This window comes from Pezoporus wallicus, unplaced genomic scaffold, assembly GCF_028554395.1.
Source record: "Pezoporus wallicus isolate ANWC-B61680 ecotype Strahan unplaced genomic scaffold, APGP_CSIRO_Pwel_v1 contig_12728, whole genome shotgun sequence".
NCBI classification, from domain to species: domain Eukaryota; kingdom Metazoa; phylum Chordata; class Aves; order Psittaciformes; family Psittacidae; genus Pezoporus; species Pezoporus wallicus.
Genome location: NW_026641132.1, coordinates 74,487 through 91,781, shown reverse-complemented (window position 1 = coordinate 91,781; position 17,295 = coordinate 74,487). Strand labels below are relative to the sequence as shown.

The window sequence follows — 17,295 nt, the reverse complement described above, 5'->3', positions numbered from 1 at the left end:
GCCCGGCCCCCGCCCCGAGTCGCAGCCCCACACCGGCGGGGGCCCGCTGGGGGCAGCGCCACGCCCGGACGCACCTCCCCGCTCCCCACAGCTCCGCTCCCCCCCCCTTACCTAATCCCGCCGGCCCCATCGCCGCTGCCGCCGCTCCCTCCTCGCCTCACCTCCCGCCTCAGCGGCCGGCGGGGCAGCGCCCGGCGCGGGGACCCGGCCCCGCCATCTGCGCCGTGTTTATAAATCCAGAGCCATGGGGCTGCTCGCCGCCCGTCTGTGTATGTGAGCGTCGCTCTGTTTGTCGTTGGGTCCGCCCGCCCGCGGGGCCGGGCCGGGCCAGCCCCTCCGCCGGCCCAGCAGCGCCCTGCCCTGCCCTGCCTGAGCGCGGCGGGAGGCGGCGGCGGTCCCTCAGGCCGCCCCACAGCCGCCCCGGCGGCCGGGCGAGGCGGGGCGAGGCGGGGCCGCGCCGCCCGCGCGCCTTAAAGGCGCCGCGCTCTGCAGCCGCCCCGCAGCGCGCAGCGCCGAGCACCGGGGGCCCCGGCTATGGCCGTGCTGGTGCCACCCGCAACGTTTGAGCCCCGAGCGGTCGGGGCCGTCCCCCAGCGCCACGGTGAGGGCGCCTCGGTGCTTCCCCCAAAGGAAGGCCGGGGGTCCCCCGGAGAAGGCCCATGGTGCCCATCCCAGCCAAGAAGGGGTGTGCAGGCGGCCGAGGGTGTGCTGGCTTGTATCGGCAATAGTGGGGCTGGGAAGTGGTCATCCGCCTGCACTCGGCACCGGTTGGACTCTTCTACCAAGTATTGAGTGATAGGGACAGAGGTAACGGCCTCAAGCTGAACCAGGGGAGGTTTAGATTGGACATTAGCAGCAAGTTCTTCCCTAAAAGGGTAGTTAAATATTGGAACAGGCTTCCCAGGACATTGCTGGAAACACCGTCCTGGAAGCGTTCAAAAACTGTGTAAATGAGGCCTGTACTGGCATGGTTTAGTGGTGGCCTTGGCAGCGTTGGGGTAAAAGTCGGATTTGATGATCTTAAAGGTCTTTCCAAACCAGGTGGTTCTGTGAGCCCCAGCCCCGGACCGGGGTCTGTGCTGCACGTAAACCTTCCCTGGGGAGTGATTTTGGCAAGGAAATCTGAGCACTTTAACAAGCAGATGCCCACAGGAGCCGGGTGCTGAGGCCGCCCAGGTCACTGCCACGCCATTCCCATCTTCCAGTTTCACGCCCCAGCTTCTGATTTTTACTAATATCCTGCTTTTTCCTACTCCATGCTCCCAGGGGGGATGAGCCACCACCATTCCTGCTCCACCGTTCCGGGTCTCCTGCCGTGGATGGTGCACAACCCAAAAAGCTGGAAAAGCCCTTGCAAACTCCGCTTCTCCCCCCCCACTGCAGCAGGAAATGTGGGCAGAGGGGGGTCCCCTGCGACTCTACCTGCCTGCAGTTTATTTCTCTTTTCCTGCGTCTCCACGAGTGGCATTTTCCCTGGGATGACAGGGTGGGCAGCTCATTCCCTGCCCCTTTGCTGCTGGGCAAAGGGACTCTCCCGGTCCCACACTCGGTCTCCTCAAGTCACCAGACTGGATATGTAAGCACAGGCACACACCTTGGTTCAAGTGTAAATGTGAGCATAAAAATCAGGACCAGGAGTCAAATTGTCTTGAAGGAGCCCTGACGTGCTGGGAAAAGCAGGAAAAGTCACCCTTCCATGCCCGCAGCAGCTGGGTGTCAGCAGCATCAGGCAGCACTTTCCATGAGGTTCAAGTGCATCTCACAAGCTGAGCGTCTTGCGAATCAAAGCAGCAGATTAAATCTTCCTCTCAAAGCTGTGTTTATCATGGAAGATAAAGGACTGGATTTATCCCTGTTGCTCTGCTCCAGCCATTTAGCATTTCTTGAGCTTCTTTTCTGCCCGTGACGTTTCACTTAGTGAATGGAAGGCAAGTCCTGTACCACAGCAAAAAGACTCAGACATTCATTTTACAGGAGCCAGGAGTCAGGCTTTTGGGTTCCAGTGACCTCAGAACAACATTATAACCCTATGTATTTAAAAAACCCTCAGGGTTGAACATACTTTCCAGCAATGCTGAATATCCTGCCAGTGCACAGATGGATTGTTTGCCCTTGTTCCTACAGTCCAGAAGGCCATGGTCCCAAAGGGAATTGCTGGGCTGGTATCACAGTATGAATATGGGCTTTTCACAGTGGCATTGCTCTTACAACAGCGGGGAGGATTTCCTTTGCATGCCTGGCCGTCTGTAACTAGCAGCTACCAGATCCCACTGGTGTTTATAAAGCCATTATCCACAACCACTGCGCTCAAAATACCCAAAATAATGCCCAAATTACCAAATAACACCCCAAAATAACAGTTGTCCCAATGTTGTAGGGCTAAGTGACTTCAAGAGTGGTCAAGACCAAGCAGTGAACCCCTCTGGCCAAGATCCTGTCTGTCTTCATCACCCTCATCTTAACAATATCCTAATGAGGAGCATGTGACTCTCCTTAGTGCAAGAGGCTGGATACATTTGTATGGTATTGCAAAAGGCAAATCTCTTCCCCATCTCAAAGCAAGAACAATGAGTTTGGCTTTAAAATAACGGCCTTGCAAACACCAGGCAGCAACAGTGCACTCTTTGCAAAGGGGTTCTGGCTTTTGGAGCCTCGAGGCTTCGTGTTTTCAAGCTTTTTCCCTGCGATTGTGGAAGCTGGCAGCTTCTTGTTCTGGTTAAATCACACATGAGGTCATGGCAGCATCTCAAGGCTCTGGGAGCTGCAGCTTCATGAAAGCAAAGGCTCCAGTGAGCATCACAGAGCAGAGGAAGAGCTGGTGCGGGTCGCTGTGCCGCTGCTGGACACGTACACACACATTAAACACAGGAGGCAGAGCCGGGCTGTCGCTGTAATCACAGTCTATCTGTGCTGCGAGGCTGCAGATAGCTTACACAGATTTTCCGTAGCATTTCACTCCGAAGCTGCCGTTGATAGCTATTCCATCAGATAACATGGTAATGTGACGCACCTCTGAAGCATCCAGCAGCAAAGACAGGGATTTATCTGAAGCAGAACACTGGAGTCCTGCCCCACATTCTGGAGATGTTTCACATTAAACTTGCCCCGTGCCCAGCACAAATGCAGGAAATGGGGGTGTTTTCTCGCTTGGGTTCACCTAAACTCCTCCAGGAAAAGAAGCGAGATGCAAAACAGGAGCTCACTTTGAAACCACCCTCCCATGGAAAGCTTCAGGGGAAAGTAATTATACTTAAAGCAAGCAGCCTTTAAACTAAGTCATCCTGTAATGGACTTTATCGGAGCATCAGCCCACTAGGACCAGTGGGCATGAAAACCGTAGTGACCTCCACAACCTTGTGTGACCCATGCTTACTAGCATGGGGACAAGGGGTGCTAAGACCCCCAGCACCATGGAGGGATGTACGGTGAGGGGAGGGAGCAGTATGGGGGTTGCATCCCTGCCCTGCATGATGCAGTGTGGCTCCCTCCAAAGCACCTTCCCACCACCCCAGTGACCTGCCTTTACTTGATCCAGGCATGAGAGGAATTTGGTGGGACTTGGGTGGTTGAAGGGCTGGAGTTCACCTAGGGGAAGCAGATCTGTCCCAGAGGATAAAACCAAACCAAGCTAAAGATCTGTGCCTGGAGGAGGAGGAAAGGAAAAGCCAGGGGAGCTGGCTGGTGGCTAGGGTGGCTTGCACAGGCAGGCACACTGTCTGCAGGAGATGGCTGCTCCTGCCTTTTTCCGTGCTTGCCTTCATACTGGCAATGGTTTATGGAAACAAATGATGCAATGTGAATATCCCAAAGTAGGTGGCACTCAGCTACGTGCTGAGAGGGGAAAAACTGAAGTGATCCTGGATGGTGACTGTAAACTGGGAAATGATGTAAGCAGCATCAGGGCTGCCTTCATCCCTGAGGCATGAGGGTGATTCCACACTGTGCACCCTGCTGTGAGGAAGGGACCCCCCTCAGCATCCCAGCATGCTGCAGTTGCAAAGGGGTTGTGCTTTCCCAGCCGGATCTGACTGTGGCCACAATGTTTGGCCTCTCATTTTCCTTGGCTCCCTCTCCCAGATCACTGCTCCAAGGGGTCCTGAGCATCTGCCTGTTCCCTCTGCTCCGCAGTGGGTTTGGGTTGGGTTTGCAAGCCCCATGCCAGGGCCCAGCAGTGGGTAATGTTCCATCTGGCCACCCCAAACCACCCATCACCAGCAGACCTGCACTCACATCAGCTCCTTACAAGTTGTGCTGGGGCTGCCTGCGGGTTTTAACATGTTGGGGAGCAGACAGGACCCCAAAAGGGTCATGTCATTCCTAAAGGGATCAGCTTTTAAATGTAGGTAAATACACAGTGATTTTAAATTGAGCTAAAAGCAGCAAATGCATTCATGGTGTGAGTGCAAATGTTATTTTCTGCCCTGTGATGGGGATGGGCAGAGGGGCTGTTTGCAAACTGATGGGGCTGAATAGACACACATGCTGCCTCCCCTCATGCCTGCTGTCCTGGCAGGGAGAACAGGCAGGGGCAAGCAGCAGCCTCCTGTCCATGGCATGCTGCTCCTGGCAGTGGTGCCTCTTCCCGAAGGATCTGTGGCTCCTTGGCACTGCCAGCTACTATTAATGCCAGTGATACTGGCTAGAGATGGCTACCACATTATTTCAATAAATGGCACAAAGTAATAATGGATGCATTCCATCCAAATCTGTTTGGAGAAGTAATCACTTAAAAATAAAATGCTCAAAGCCACCCAATGGGTCTCACTGGGGAAGAGCCTTGAAGAAGAAGCACTTACACCATGTCCCCTTCCAGCATCCTGGCAATGAAGGCACTGGGCATAGGAGCACATCCTGCACTGCACGGAGGACAGCAGGCTGCAGTCAGGTACCCTCATCCAGCACTGCATCCTACACATGTAACAGCGTGTGGTGGTGGCAGTTACTCCCCTGAGACAGAAAAGGCAGCTTTGTGCTTTCCTCTGGTGCCAAATAAAGATGCCTTTTTATGGCACCAGACATAGAAATGGTTAAAATGAGTGGAAGAGCGGAGCGGTGACTAATGCTCTTCAGTAGAAGCTGGCGTGCTCTCTGCTTCCTACCCACAACAAAAGCACTGTGGCCCCACGGCTCCTCACACATCCCAGCTCACTGTGCCTTCGCACGGCACGCCACCCTGGCCCCCTCCAGTGCTGTCCCCAGGGACAGGAGGTGTGCAGGGGGATGCTCTCCCACACATAAGGTGCATTGTGACCCTGGGGCTAAGCCATCAGGGTGGGGCATGAATTTGGAGCAAGGTGCTAAAGACATCCCCAGCAAAGCCAGTGGTGGGGATGCTGACAGGCAGGACACAGGCTCAGCACTGGTCCCATGTGCATTTTGGCCTCCCGGATACACACTGCCAGCAGATAAGTCGCTGCCTCCCATGGTGCTGGGGCAGCTCACAGAATAGCTAACTAGTCTTTACCGCCGAAATAAATGGCCACAGCTTTATTAAATCAATATTAATTCATAATCTTTAACAGACAATTATAGTTATCTCGCACACAAAACTACCCACCTCTTCAAATCTCTGATCTGACAGGGTTATAATTAGCTTATTACTGGCCATACATCTGCTAATAACTTTTCCCCCAGCCCTGTGAAGTGAATTAAGGAGCACTAATAAACCATGGCTGTTAATCCATTTATACTTCTTATGCTTTTGTCTAGGCACCAAATGTAAAGATGCACTAAAGGTTTTCTCCTTCCTTTCCTCCAAGGTCTTGCTACCCACCTCCTGGCCAATTGGTGTGTTCTCATATTGTCAGCCCCATGCCTGGTGCGAGGCAGAGGGTACTTTGGGGAGGTCCAGTGGCAAGGCTGTGAACCCCAAAAGTACCCCATGTGAGGGAATAAAGGGCAGTCAGGCAGCAAACATGAGCTCGCTTTCTGCTGCACTCCCAGCGCTGCTGCTCTCACTCCTGTGCCATGGAGCATTGCCAGTGCTGGTCATTAGCAATAATGAAAGTGAGATAAGACGCGTTTGGAGGTGGAGGGAAACGTTGATCTGAAATGATGGCCAGTAATAAAGGGCAGCAGAGAGGCACCCTGTGATGTGACCAGATAAAAGCAGATGGCTGGCTGCTGCTTCTAATTATAGGTCCCTGCTAACGAAGAGGGAGCTGATTAGACTGACATTGTCCTAGGACATCCATTTCTAGAAGGATCCGGTGCTAGGGCTCAGCATGGATGCTGTGATGGGGGTCCCACTGCCTACCAGGAACTGCCCCAAAACCTGCCTCTGCCCTGTTTCTGCCCCACATCCACACCACCTAATGGGGTTTGCTCCTAACATGGGGACACTTGGGGCCAGGGGACTGTGGGGATGTAGGGTAAAACCCAGCACTGGTATCCTCATGTGTTTGGCCTGTGGTGGACAGGAAAGCCCTGAGGTCTGATCCTCTGAAGACAAAAGGAAGCTCCTTTTGAGTAAGAAATACAGTTGAGTCTCATGGGTGAATAATTTATGCTGCTTACTGTAATAAGACAGAAAAAATAACCACATTCAGTTCTGGTTTCATCATATTTTTGGTTATGAGTAAAACAGCAGAAAATGATGAGGGCTTCCCACAGCAAAGCCAAACGCCTGAGACTGAAACTGGTAGCCAGGCCACTTCTAACCAGAGAGTTGATCTTTTGCATATTTTTGGTCTTGTTGGCACAGCTCCTCCTCCATGGAAGAGATCTGAAGTGTATTTGTAATGACAGCTCTGTCTCTTTCTTTGCTGAGCTCAGGCAGCGACGTGGGAGCTTTCCCAAACAACAGCAGGAAGGGGACCCAGCCTCATCCAGCCTGCCATGGTCTGGTGGTGATGCCAATGGCACACATCAGTGTGGGTTGGCCCCTTCCCTGGGGGGGCTCAGGGACCCTTTCACCAACATCATTGCATCAGCCCACAGCATCACCCTGTGCCTTTTCCCTTTTTTCCCATTGTGGCCTTTGGGGACCTGATGTGGCCCTGGAGCAATAACTCCAATGGGATGGGATAACCCACCGGCACGGGGTGCCGAAGGATGCTCTTCCAGCCTCACATCCCATGGGGGTAGAAGGGTTTGGGTTTCACCCCCAAAATATGAGCTGAAGTCAGAGCAGATCTAGAGCCCCTTCTAGCCCTTCCAGTGCTGTCCTTGCAAAGCAAAGGCTTCCCCGCTCTGGATGTGCTGCTGTCTGCATGAGCTGGGAAATTTTGTTTGTGGAAATATTTCAAGACATTTGGTATTTTTTTGAGACTGGAAAAACCTTATTTCCATCTTCTGCATCCACTTAAACTCCAGCGAGAGCCCTGCTTTGAGGTGGAGAAGCATCCTTTACCAGTAGACAGCAGGCTTCAAGAAGGAACCAGAAATATGGGGCAGAGATTTTGCAAGCCCTGGAGAGGGATGGTGGAGATGGGAAGTGGCTGATATCTGCCAAAATCTTGGGGGATAAAAACCAAAACTCAGCAAAACCAAACTGATGCTTGGGAGTCAGTCCCTAAAATCCTCCAGGTATCTTTCAGGCAATGACTCTGGGTGAAGTCCATGGGAATGACCTACAGGGCCCTGAACTGGTGTTTTTGGTGTGGCTGGAAAAGCACAGAAGCAGATGGGGCTGTGGATGAGGTGACACAGGATGGGGAGCTGGTACCCATGTCACCAAGGGGTGGCTGATCCTGGCTGGGAGAGCTGGACTTGGTTAAACAGGAGGGATCCTGCCACTGTCAGGCACTGGCTACGGGCACCTTCCCGTGGACACAGAGCTGGGCAAGCGCCTGCAGATAAATCCCTGCATGATGACTGCAGTAATTCCAAGCCCTGCTTAGAGAGGAGCAGCAGTTGCCGGGGCACCAACCCTTTGACATCTGAATGAGCCTTTGCTCATTCAGTTCAAACAGAATCAAACAGGACTTTTTTCTTCTTCTTTTTCCCCTCCTTTCTCAGAGAATTCAACTTTTCATCTCCCTCCTCCCCTGTCGGAGGCAACCAAACAGGGGGATAACAAATGAGCATCTCGCTCACCTGAGGAGCTCAAGCCGCAATCATCCAGCTCCTTGTAGCGCGAAAGAGCCGGGAAGCGCCAGCGTGCTGGAGAGGAGATGTAATTAGGTGCAATTCAAGAACAGCTCATCAGCTATATTTAACAAACGGGCCCGTTCCTCAGCAAGCAAAACGCTGTGGAGGGGCCAGGCTCCCCAACCCCAGTTTTCCAGCACTGGAATGGGCAAAAGCCGGTTGTGTCACTTTATTTCCTATGTTGCACTTTTATTCTGTAATGGTCATTGGTCCTGTAAACATCTCATCTGAGCAGGATCCAGGGGGGTTTAGCATGTAGAGTTTTCCCTTCACTGGATTGAAGTTAGTTGGAAGGAGAAGAGCACAATAGCCTCTTTTATCCTAATCTTTCCACCCAGAACAGATGGGAGAGTCCTGCCCAAACCCTGATGACGTGCCACGAAGGACACAGTAACAGAGGAGACACTGTGCCTTCTGCTGAGAGAGGGGAAAAGAGCGTATGTGCGTGCCGGCGCGGGAGCACCGAGTGGGATGGGAGCATCAGCATCCAGCTCCACCAGCTCTGCTCCCTCAGCCCGCCAGCTGGGATCAACGCAACGGAGCTGGAGAAGCACCAGGAGAGCTGGCACGCTCTGGGGGGACTGCTGCAAGGCTGCTGTGGGTCGTGGTGACTCTGACTTGTTTGCAAACCAGTCTCTGTTTTGCATCTCAGCCACCGCCGTGCTGGGAGCTGCTGCAGTATCACTGCCAAAGCCTGTCCTGAGTCCTCGTCCCAAATAACATCTGGAGACAAGGAACAGAGAAGTTCAGGAGCCAGCCACAGCCCATATAGGAGGCGATGCTGAATCCAGGCTTATCTGACTACAAAAACCTCTTAAATTCACAAACTGCATTGAAGTACCAGCTTAACTGCAAAACTCACTGAAGTAACCACTGAAGCTCCCTGGAGGAACACTCATATTCTTCTTATTAACGAGAGTCACCAAGCAGATAGCATATTTGTGCATCAAACTGTGGTGATGCTTTCCCAGCCATCACACCCCAGAAGATGAACCAGTGGTTCCCAGCAAGATGCTCAATAGCTGCAAGCAACAAACCATGCTGGTGGCCAGCAAAACACCCCCATTCCCTAAAGCAACACCCCAAGTTCGAGGATGTGCTGACCAAAAAAGGTACTAAAACACCCAAGGCAGAGTCCTCTGGCCCACAGGGGTGGTTGCTCACTTCTAAAGCAGTGAGTCCGTGCAAAGCAGGGCATGATGCCCTCCACAGGGAAGGATAAAAGAGCTATTACGGAGATGCAGGCTCTGTTCAGGCTCACGCTAGGCTCCTTGTGAGCAGAGGGTAAAGAGCTACTTATGCTGGAACATAAAAGCCAGGAGACAGCAGAGCGCTATAAATAGGGCATATAAACTTTCAACTGACAAGGCTCTGATTTTGTTATTGTAAAAAAATAGAAGAGAGGGAGAAAAAGTGCCTAGGTGGAGCTGACAAAGAGGGGAATACATGCAGAATACAGGTTTGTTCCCAGTAACGCGCTTATAATAAGTCAGATGTAGTTAGAGCTATTACTTTAGCTTCAAATGAATGGAAGGAGAATAAATCTGCCTTTGTGCAAGGCTGCCTTCAAACAGCATCTCCCTCCAGCAAACCTGCAATTGTGTTTGCATGAGACATTTGTTAGAATAAATGCAATTTAAGAAGAAAAACAGTTCACACCTACGGCAGGGGAAGGCTGGTGGTATGAATGGCAACCAGCAGAGGAGGGGGGTGAAACAAAACGGGCTCCGTCGGCAGGGGGCAAAGCCTGCGGCACTGGAAGGGGCTCTCCTGAGTGGTGATCCTATGAGCAGTTCAACTCCGGTCCCCATCCCCACGTGTTACATCTTTACACCAAACCCGTTTCAACTATTTTCCCAATGGATGGTGAGATTAAACACAGGTTTTCTAGGGAAAGGATGGAGCACGCTGGAGGTGGGGAGGAAGCATTTTCTGCCACTGCAAGCAGTCCCACCATCACAGCCATCAGGACCAGACACTGAGGTTTGTCCTGCATCAATGCAGGACATGGGGATGGGCATCCCAGGAACATCCTGACATGCTGCAGATGCACAGACACCAGCACTTTATCAACAAGAAGCACATCCTTTATCTCCTTCTCTGTGGCTGACTGAAAAAGAAAAGCATTTCCTTAGAAGTTTCTGATTTTGTATCTCATATGCATAAATAACTTTCCTAAGACATTGAAAGTGCTTGTGAGAGTGGGTTTTTTTCCTATTTTAAACAAATAAAGTGTTTTCTTCCTATAGCACATCACCACTGTGTTCTGACCTCTAACTTGTGTGGCTGAGCAGCCCTGGGAAGGGGACCTGCAGTGGTGGCACCTTTTCATGCTGCTTGTCACCTCATGGTACCCACAGGCACGTTCACATCCACTGCAGTGCTCCCCTCGAGCTGCAACAGTGTGGATGGACCATGACAAATGCAGCATCTTACTTGGGCAAGAGCCTAAAGAAGAGAGGAGAAAACCACTTTGCAAAGTCCCCTCCTGCCGTCTTGTGATGTTACTATTTTTAATATTATCCCCATTGAATTTATAGGAGCAACTGTCTGGGAAAATGACTTTACCTCTGGCTCCGTCATAAATTTTTAATAGGGCAGAAATAGAACCAAAAGGGATTTAAAAAACAGGAAAAAAAACACTTTAGCATCAAACTCTGGCTCTATTCATAATTAATTATACTTTCAGGGGGAGGGGAAAAGAAGAGGAAACATAATTACAAGCTTCTAGTGAGAACATTCATTATCATGCTAATGCAGAAATCAGTACTGCTGTGCCTCTGTGTGTGTGTGTGTGTGTGTGTGTGTGTGTGTGTGTGTGTGTGTGTGTGTGTGTGTGTGTGTGTGCGCCCTCGGTCTAATTACTCAGCAGTGATGTGTGCCATTCGCACATTTACCTCGTTGCTCCATGGGATCTTGAAGTCAAAGTTAGAGATGAATCTCAGCCTAGGTCAATGGGATCGGGATCAGCCGGTGCCGGAGGGATGCTGCCCCCCTGCAACAGAGGGGCTGGGTTTTGCCTGGTGTTTCTCAGTGCCCAGACAGCAAGTAACATCCCAGCATTGATAGTCTGGGCTGATAAACCATTACGGGAGTGTTAGGAGGCATTTCAAGGTGTGAAGAGCAGCACACACCAGGGAAGGGAGGAACAAGCCAGGCTGGGGAAGGAGAGAGCCCAGAGAGAGGTGGAAATAGAGAAAAACAAGGCACTATTCAACTATTTAGTGCTTAACAAGTTCCTGAACTTGCCGTGCCAAGGAGATGTTCACCTTGCAAAGCAGATCCTGAGCATCTGCCAGAGGAGAAGCATCTGGGCTCAGCCAGGATGCAAAACCACCCTGGGCAGGGCGACCTGGCTGGTCCCAAACACCAGGGAGGAAAGGGCAATTTTGTATATGAGAGGAGGAGGCTCAGTTTAACCCAAGAGCACTGATATTGCCAGAAATAGGGTAGTTATCTTTTCTATCCTGTTCTGTTAAGCACAACTGATGGCTGGCATCATACTCCAGTATGGGACTTGATTGCCCCCAGCAGCTTGTGGAATGAGAGAGATCATCAGCTGGGAACGGGACAAAAAGTCTTCTTCAGCCTGGGCACATCCTGCTCTTGTTGGACACTTGAAAGCTCCAGTTTAAATCAGGGAGGAAAACCTCAGGCTTAGATCCACAGCTCAAACATCACGCTCACTCCCAGACGTGTTTATAGTCATGAGTTACCTAAGTTATATAGAACCTAAGTTAGGCATCTGCACAACCCGAGCATTTCTGTGGAATAATTAAACGGATCTCCCATTATTTCTCGAGCTGCCAAGCAAATGCCCTACTTCTAGAAGTTGGAGCACTGCATTTTCCCAGCCATAAATCCTCCTGCAGACTGCAGGAGCCAGAGCTGGCAGGCAGAGCGGAGCCGAGCAGGGACACCCAGCCCTTCTGTATGGCTTAAAAGCCTTAGTGGAGAAGAGCTCTTAGAGCTGTGCCACGTTTTGTTCCTGCCTGCAACAGCCCGTCAGGAAGAGAGTGATGACGGGCAGCTGGAGAAACCTGGGGCCAGGAGCAGGCAGCGCTGCAGAAAGGGAATAAAGAGAGGAATAGATGGAGCTGAGCCGCAGAGCGGTGCCATTTCTAATTCAGTAATCCTCTGCTTGGATGAGGACACTGATAAATAAAGCAAGATCACCATTGCTCAAGCAACCCTTGTAGCAAACCGGAGGGAGAAAAGTGGGACCAAAGGATGAATGCTGTGGGATTTGCCATGTCCCTGCCTGCCCCCAGCCTCCTGCAAAAACCTTGTTCCCAAAATATCCTCCTATGCAGGATGAAAACCCAGCCCTGAGCACTGCCAGGATCCAGGCTGTCAGTTGGGCATCACAGGTCCCAGCTTGCAGCGATGCTTCTGGAGACCTGCCGAAAAGGGCTGACAAAACTACCTTGGAAAAACCTGCTCCCCTGGTGTGGCAGCTCTCCTGGACCTCTATCCCAGGGACAGCGAGAAAGAATCACTGTCCTAAAACCAGGCACCCAGAAGCCTGTGTCCAGGCACCTCAGAGCATCCCCAGCAAAGACGCACAATGGACATTTCCCATCCAAAGATTCTCCACAAGCAGCACCAAGACCCTGCTGCCAGCATGGAGGATGGGAAGAAGGGAAAGTTATTCCTGGAGCTCCCAAGATAAGATCAGAGATTTCTTTTTCTCCCCAAAGGTGGGCTTTGCGCAACATCTGGGAGCCATTCGCTTTCATGTGGGCCCTTCTGGCCTCACTCAAGCTCCCAGTCCCAACATTTAGGGTTGCCTGTGAAGCTTCCCAGCCCCGGACAAACTGACCATGCAGTGTTTTCAGCCAGTGCGCAAGCTCAGGCGTATTTGGGAACCTGGAGCATAATTGCTTTGTGGAGGCTGCCAGCAGCTTTAAAAATATCCACCCTACCTCAGCATGCCGGCATTCCCGTTTTTATCCAAAAATGTACTTGGGAGGCAGAGGTTGAGGTTCACACTGGGTGTTGTGGCCTTGGAAAGAGCCATGACAGGTGCTGCAGGGAAAGTAAAGGGAGAAAAGGGCAATTTGGCCGTCCCACGGCATTGTGCAAGCACTGGGATGCTTGGCATGGAGCGTGACTGGCGCTTGCACACCCCTTGGTGCTGGGGATTGGGGTCCATGGCATCCCCAGCCTCTGCTCTGCCTCATCAGGGCACTTTCCCAAGCCATAAAGCAGATCTCAGGTTTTATGTGAGGGTCTAAAATGAGTTATCACACAAGGGAGAGACAAGCCTGCCATGCCCCCCTCCCCGAAAGCCCTTCCCCAGCAGATAAAAGAGCCTCACTGTTCTTCAAAACACTGAAATCGGAGCCAAATCCCCTGAAAGAAACCAGATGACCTCTTGTTCTGGGAACAGCTACAGCCCTTCCTTTTAACTTGATCACTGCCTCAGCCCTGCCCCAATGAAAAGCAATAAGCCATGACACGAGCATCCATGTCCCTGCTACGGGCGGGTGGGAAGAAGGCACTTCCCACCTAGCCCCTAACGACGCACCTTGTTAGGGTTAATGGGATACTTGCACCCACAGGGCCTTCTGCAGGGTGCTCTGCCTGCACAGGCTGATATTTAAGCCCTCAGCACAGCCTGCAGGAGTCATGGTTTGATGCAGAAAGGCCACATTGAGCATCTCTCCCCTCAACCCAAATGTTGCCAGCTGCAGAATTTGGCACTTGAACACACACATTGCATGCAGTCCAGGCCGTGGTTCGAGGGGGTTTTGTGGTTATAACCAACCAGTGGGACAATAAAACTGGACTGAGCACACCCTTTTCAGAGATGTTTTATGATGTATGAAAACAGCCCTAAAGCTTTTCCCAGTCTCCTTCATGGGGTTCAGGATAGTCTGGCTATGATGGGGACCTATATTTGTTGAGCATCCCCCTCCTCTGCCTTCTAGGCAAAGGCAATGGGAGCTGTTATCTTTCCACCAAGGAAACTTTGCTACCAAGAAATGATGTTGGGGGATAATTCCAAAACACCAGCTCACGGTGGTTTTGGAGGTTGCTGGTTCAAAGATACTGTGCCCACACGGCACCCATCCTGCAGGCAGAGGCAGGATCTGTCCCACAGCAGCCTTCCCCCTTTGGGAAAACACTGTAATTACAGGGGCATGGACAGCCCAGCGTTGCAAACTCCTTTCTTCTTGTTGCACTTTCTCCATCTGTATGGAAGAGCAGAGCTATGAATATTCAAGAGACAAACGTGTGAAAAATCAGTGATATTTTCAGGATGGGCTCGCTCTAGCCAGGGAACGTCATTCGCGGCAATTGCGAACCAAATCCACAGCCCTTCACAGATGACAACAAATCCAAGCGGCCTTTTTGCACTGTGAAAATATTAGCCTTAACACCTTTTTTTTCTCCCCCTCTTTCAATATTTTCCAACCAGTTGCTGCTTTCACAGGCATTTCCAAGCGAGCTGACGGCGGAAAAACTTCTCCCGTCGCAGTCGCGCTCGCTGCCTCGCACTGAAAATGAATAGCACTTTCTTTCCCTCCCCTCCTTCTCGTTTGAGAGTTTCCTTGGTAGGGATGAAACCACGGAACAGAAGGCCGCCTAAATGAAATTATTAACCCAGAGAAACCACTAAAGGAACTTGATTAATTTGCCAAGTAACAGAGCCCGGTTTGTTCTTTTAGGCAACACATCTTAAAGTAATTGAATCACCCCTTGAAAAAAAACAGTAGATGATTGAGCCCTGAGGTACACTCGCTTGCTATCCTCAATAAATCTCTCTTTATGAAGGAGGTGCTATGCTTTTCTCATCAGAAACCTGTTAATTTTTCTGCTCTTTTAAGTAATTGAATACAAAGTTCAAAATCAATCTGCAGCAGGCTGGAAGAGAAGAAGAAAATCAAAGGTTTATCTCCTATTTCATCTCAGCCAGTTAATTATGTTCTCATAATTGAGTTAAACCAGCAGGTTATTAAAAATACCACAGGATCATTTTTATTGGTTTTTTATGAAGCCCCAAATCTTTGGCACAACCTGGATCATGCCCTGAACAATGCAGGATGGATCCCTCCAGTCTGAACACCCCCAGCTCGCTCACAGGACAGATGTCCCATCCTTCTGACCACTTATGTGCCCATAACTAAGACATCCTTGACTATTTTCCAAGAAACCTGTATTGAGCTTGGTCATGCCCTGGGATGGAGCACCACGACATGCATGGTGCTTCCAACTCAAGTGTAGTTCTAATCAGCGTTTTGCTTGGAATTTTACCCATTCAACTAATTCCACTAATTCTAGGGAATTACAGAAATAATTGCTATTTTCCAATAGATACAGGCCTGCCTCTCGAGACAGGAAAAAAAATAAGGGGGAAAAAAAAAAAAAAATCAATGAAGCACTGTTTAAGGAAAGTCAAAATAAGCTATTTCCATCCCCTCATTTGCAATTAACTTCAGAGCAGAGCACAGTGGGAGGTGGTTCATGGGAAAAGTACGACTCCATTGTAACCCTCCCTCCTTTTCAGTGGAAAGAGCAGTGGAGATAGATGCACCCAGGGAGCTGCTGCTCCCTGCCGGGTCACAGCCACAGTCCCTCCAGGCTGCCTGCCACTGGGGAGAGCTGAGGGCAGTGGGATGAGGGCAGTGAGAGCTGCTGCGAGCCTGCATGGTGCTGGGACAGTGGCTCTGGTTGCCTGCAGTCACCACCATTGTGGTCCTGCGTGAGATGCTCCATCACTGTCCCCATTTCCATGCTCATCCCCATCTGACTGCAGACCCCACAACTCAGTTCCCCAGGAGGTATCTTCCCAAAGCAGAGGGAGGAACAGGATGAAAGGCATATAATAGGAAGAGCAATCACCTTCCCTGGGAAAAATGGGCAGGTGCTCATCAGGTTGGAGCTAGCCGAGCAAGCACAGGATGGAGCCGTCTTTCATCTCACTGGGCTGAACACTGCCTGAAAGAGGGATGGTTCTTATTATCATCTACTTTGGTAGAAAAATTTTTGGCAAAAAATTAAATCAGGATTTCTCTGCAGCAATGTCCTTTTCTTCTTCCCCATTAATAACAGTACCACCACGAGAAGACATCCTTCCCTGGAGAGCTCTGGGTACCCCTTATAGCAGGATCACAGCAGGATCAGGGCACTTTGACACCACTTTGCCTTGCATCACCCTGCTTCACCTAAGAAAACCTCTCTGCTATTCGGGTGTTTTAGCCACATTCCCCCACAATCCAGGCCAAGCAACGGTTTGGGGCAAGAGGGACCTGAAAGAGCCGGTTGCCCCACATTGTCAGGCAGGGCTGGGAGCTTTTTCCTTCCCTCCATGCAAATGTTCCCTGAAGGAGGAAGGCCCAGACCCAGCCATGGGCTGGGAACCTCCTGCCAGTCTCTGCCTGGAGGCAGAGAATCCAGACTGCAAGGAGGACGTCCATCATGTGCCTCGTCTTACTTCTGGGTTGCGGTTGGTTGCGAACCAGCAAGTACAACGAGCAGCTCAGGGGATGGTGCCCATTAGCAGAGCTGCACCCCACTGCAAGCAAGGGCAGAAACTTGCTGATCCATCCTCATACTCGGTGCCTAGTGACCTTGGCTGGAGAGGTGGGTGTTTTGTCCTCAGCAAGTACATCCCATCCTTTACCCTACGATATTAAAAGCACCGCTGACGTAGTCACCTGCTGATTGTGCATTAAGTATTCACCTACATGATACTTCCTTTGAAGAATTTTCCTTTTAGCTGTTCTATTTTCATCGCTGTCCTCATCTCCCCGTAATGCTCCATCTTCTGCTTAAGTGTCATCTTCAGATTTTGTTCCCAATTAATATTTCTATGGCAACCGCATTTAATTCTGAAGTGGTAGCACTCTCTCTGCATGGGGACCGGAGCTCCCTCCCCACCTCACAGCACGGTGCCCGTGGTGGACATTTGTGCTGTTGTGTTTGTTTCCAAAAGCCATGGTCCTCTGGAGCAGCTTCACCCCTTGCACAGCACTGATGCCCCTGCTTTGCCCTGGGCACAGGCAGCAGGTTGGTCCAGGCAAGACTGAGCTCAAGACCGTCCATCATCTTATCATGAAGGACCTTCAGTGGCTACAGCACAGGGCAAAGCACAAGTATTTGGGAAATGCACTTAGAAGCATCAAGATGTTGGAGCATAATACACTTGGTATTTACATTGGGAAAGCAGGAGGTGGCAGAAGGAGCTGCTGTACTGGG

The 17,295-nt window shown here is 51.0% G+C and overlaps 1 long non-coding RNA gene across 1 annotated transcript in view; it reads right to left on the bottom strand.

Annotated features, from left to right (window-relative positions):
- Positions 1 to 10,279: 10,279 nt before the first annotated feature.
- The window catches only part of LOC130606074 (uncharacterized), a 56,161-nt gene continuing 49,145 nt past the window's right edge, over positions 10,280 to 17,295 (bottom strand). Inside the window, exons 2-3 of the long non-coding RNA XR_008973860.1 lie at positions 10,989 to 11,086; positions 10,280 to 10,539 (exon numbers count right to left, since the gene is read on the bottom strand). This is a non-coding gene — a long non-coding RNA (uncharacterized LOC130606074). The remainder of the gene's footprint in view (positions 10,540 to 10,988; positions 11,087 to 17,295) is intronic.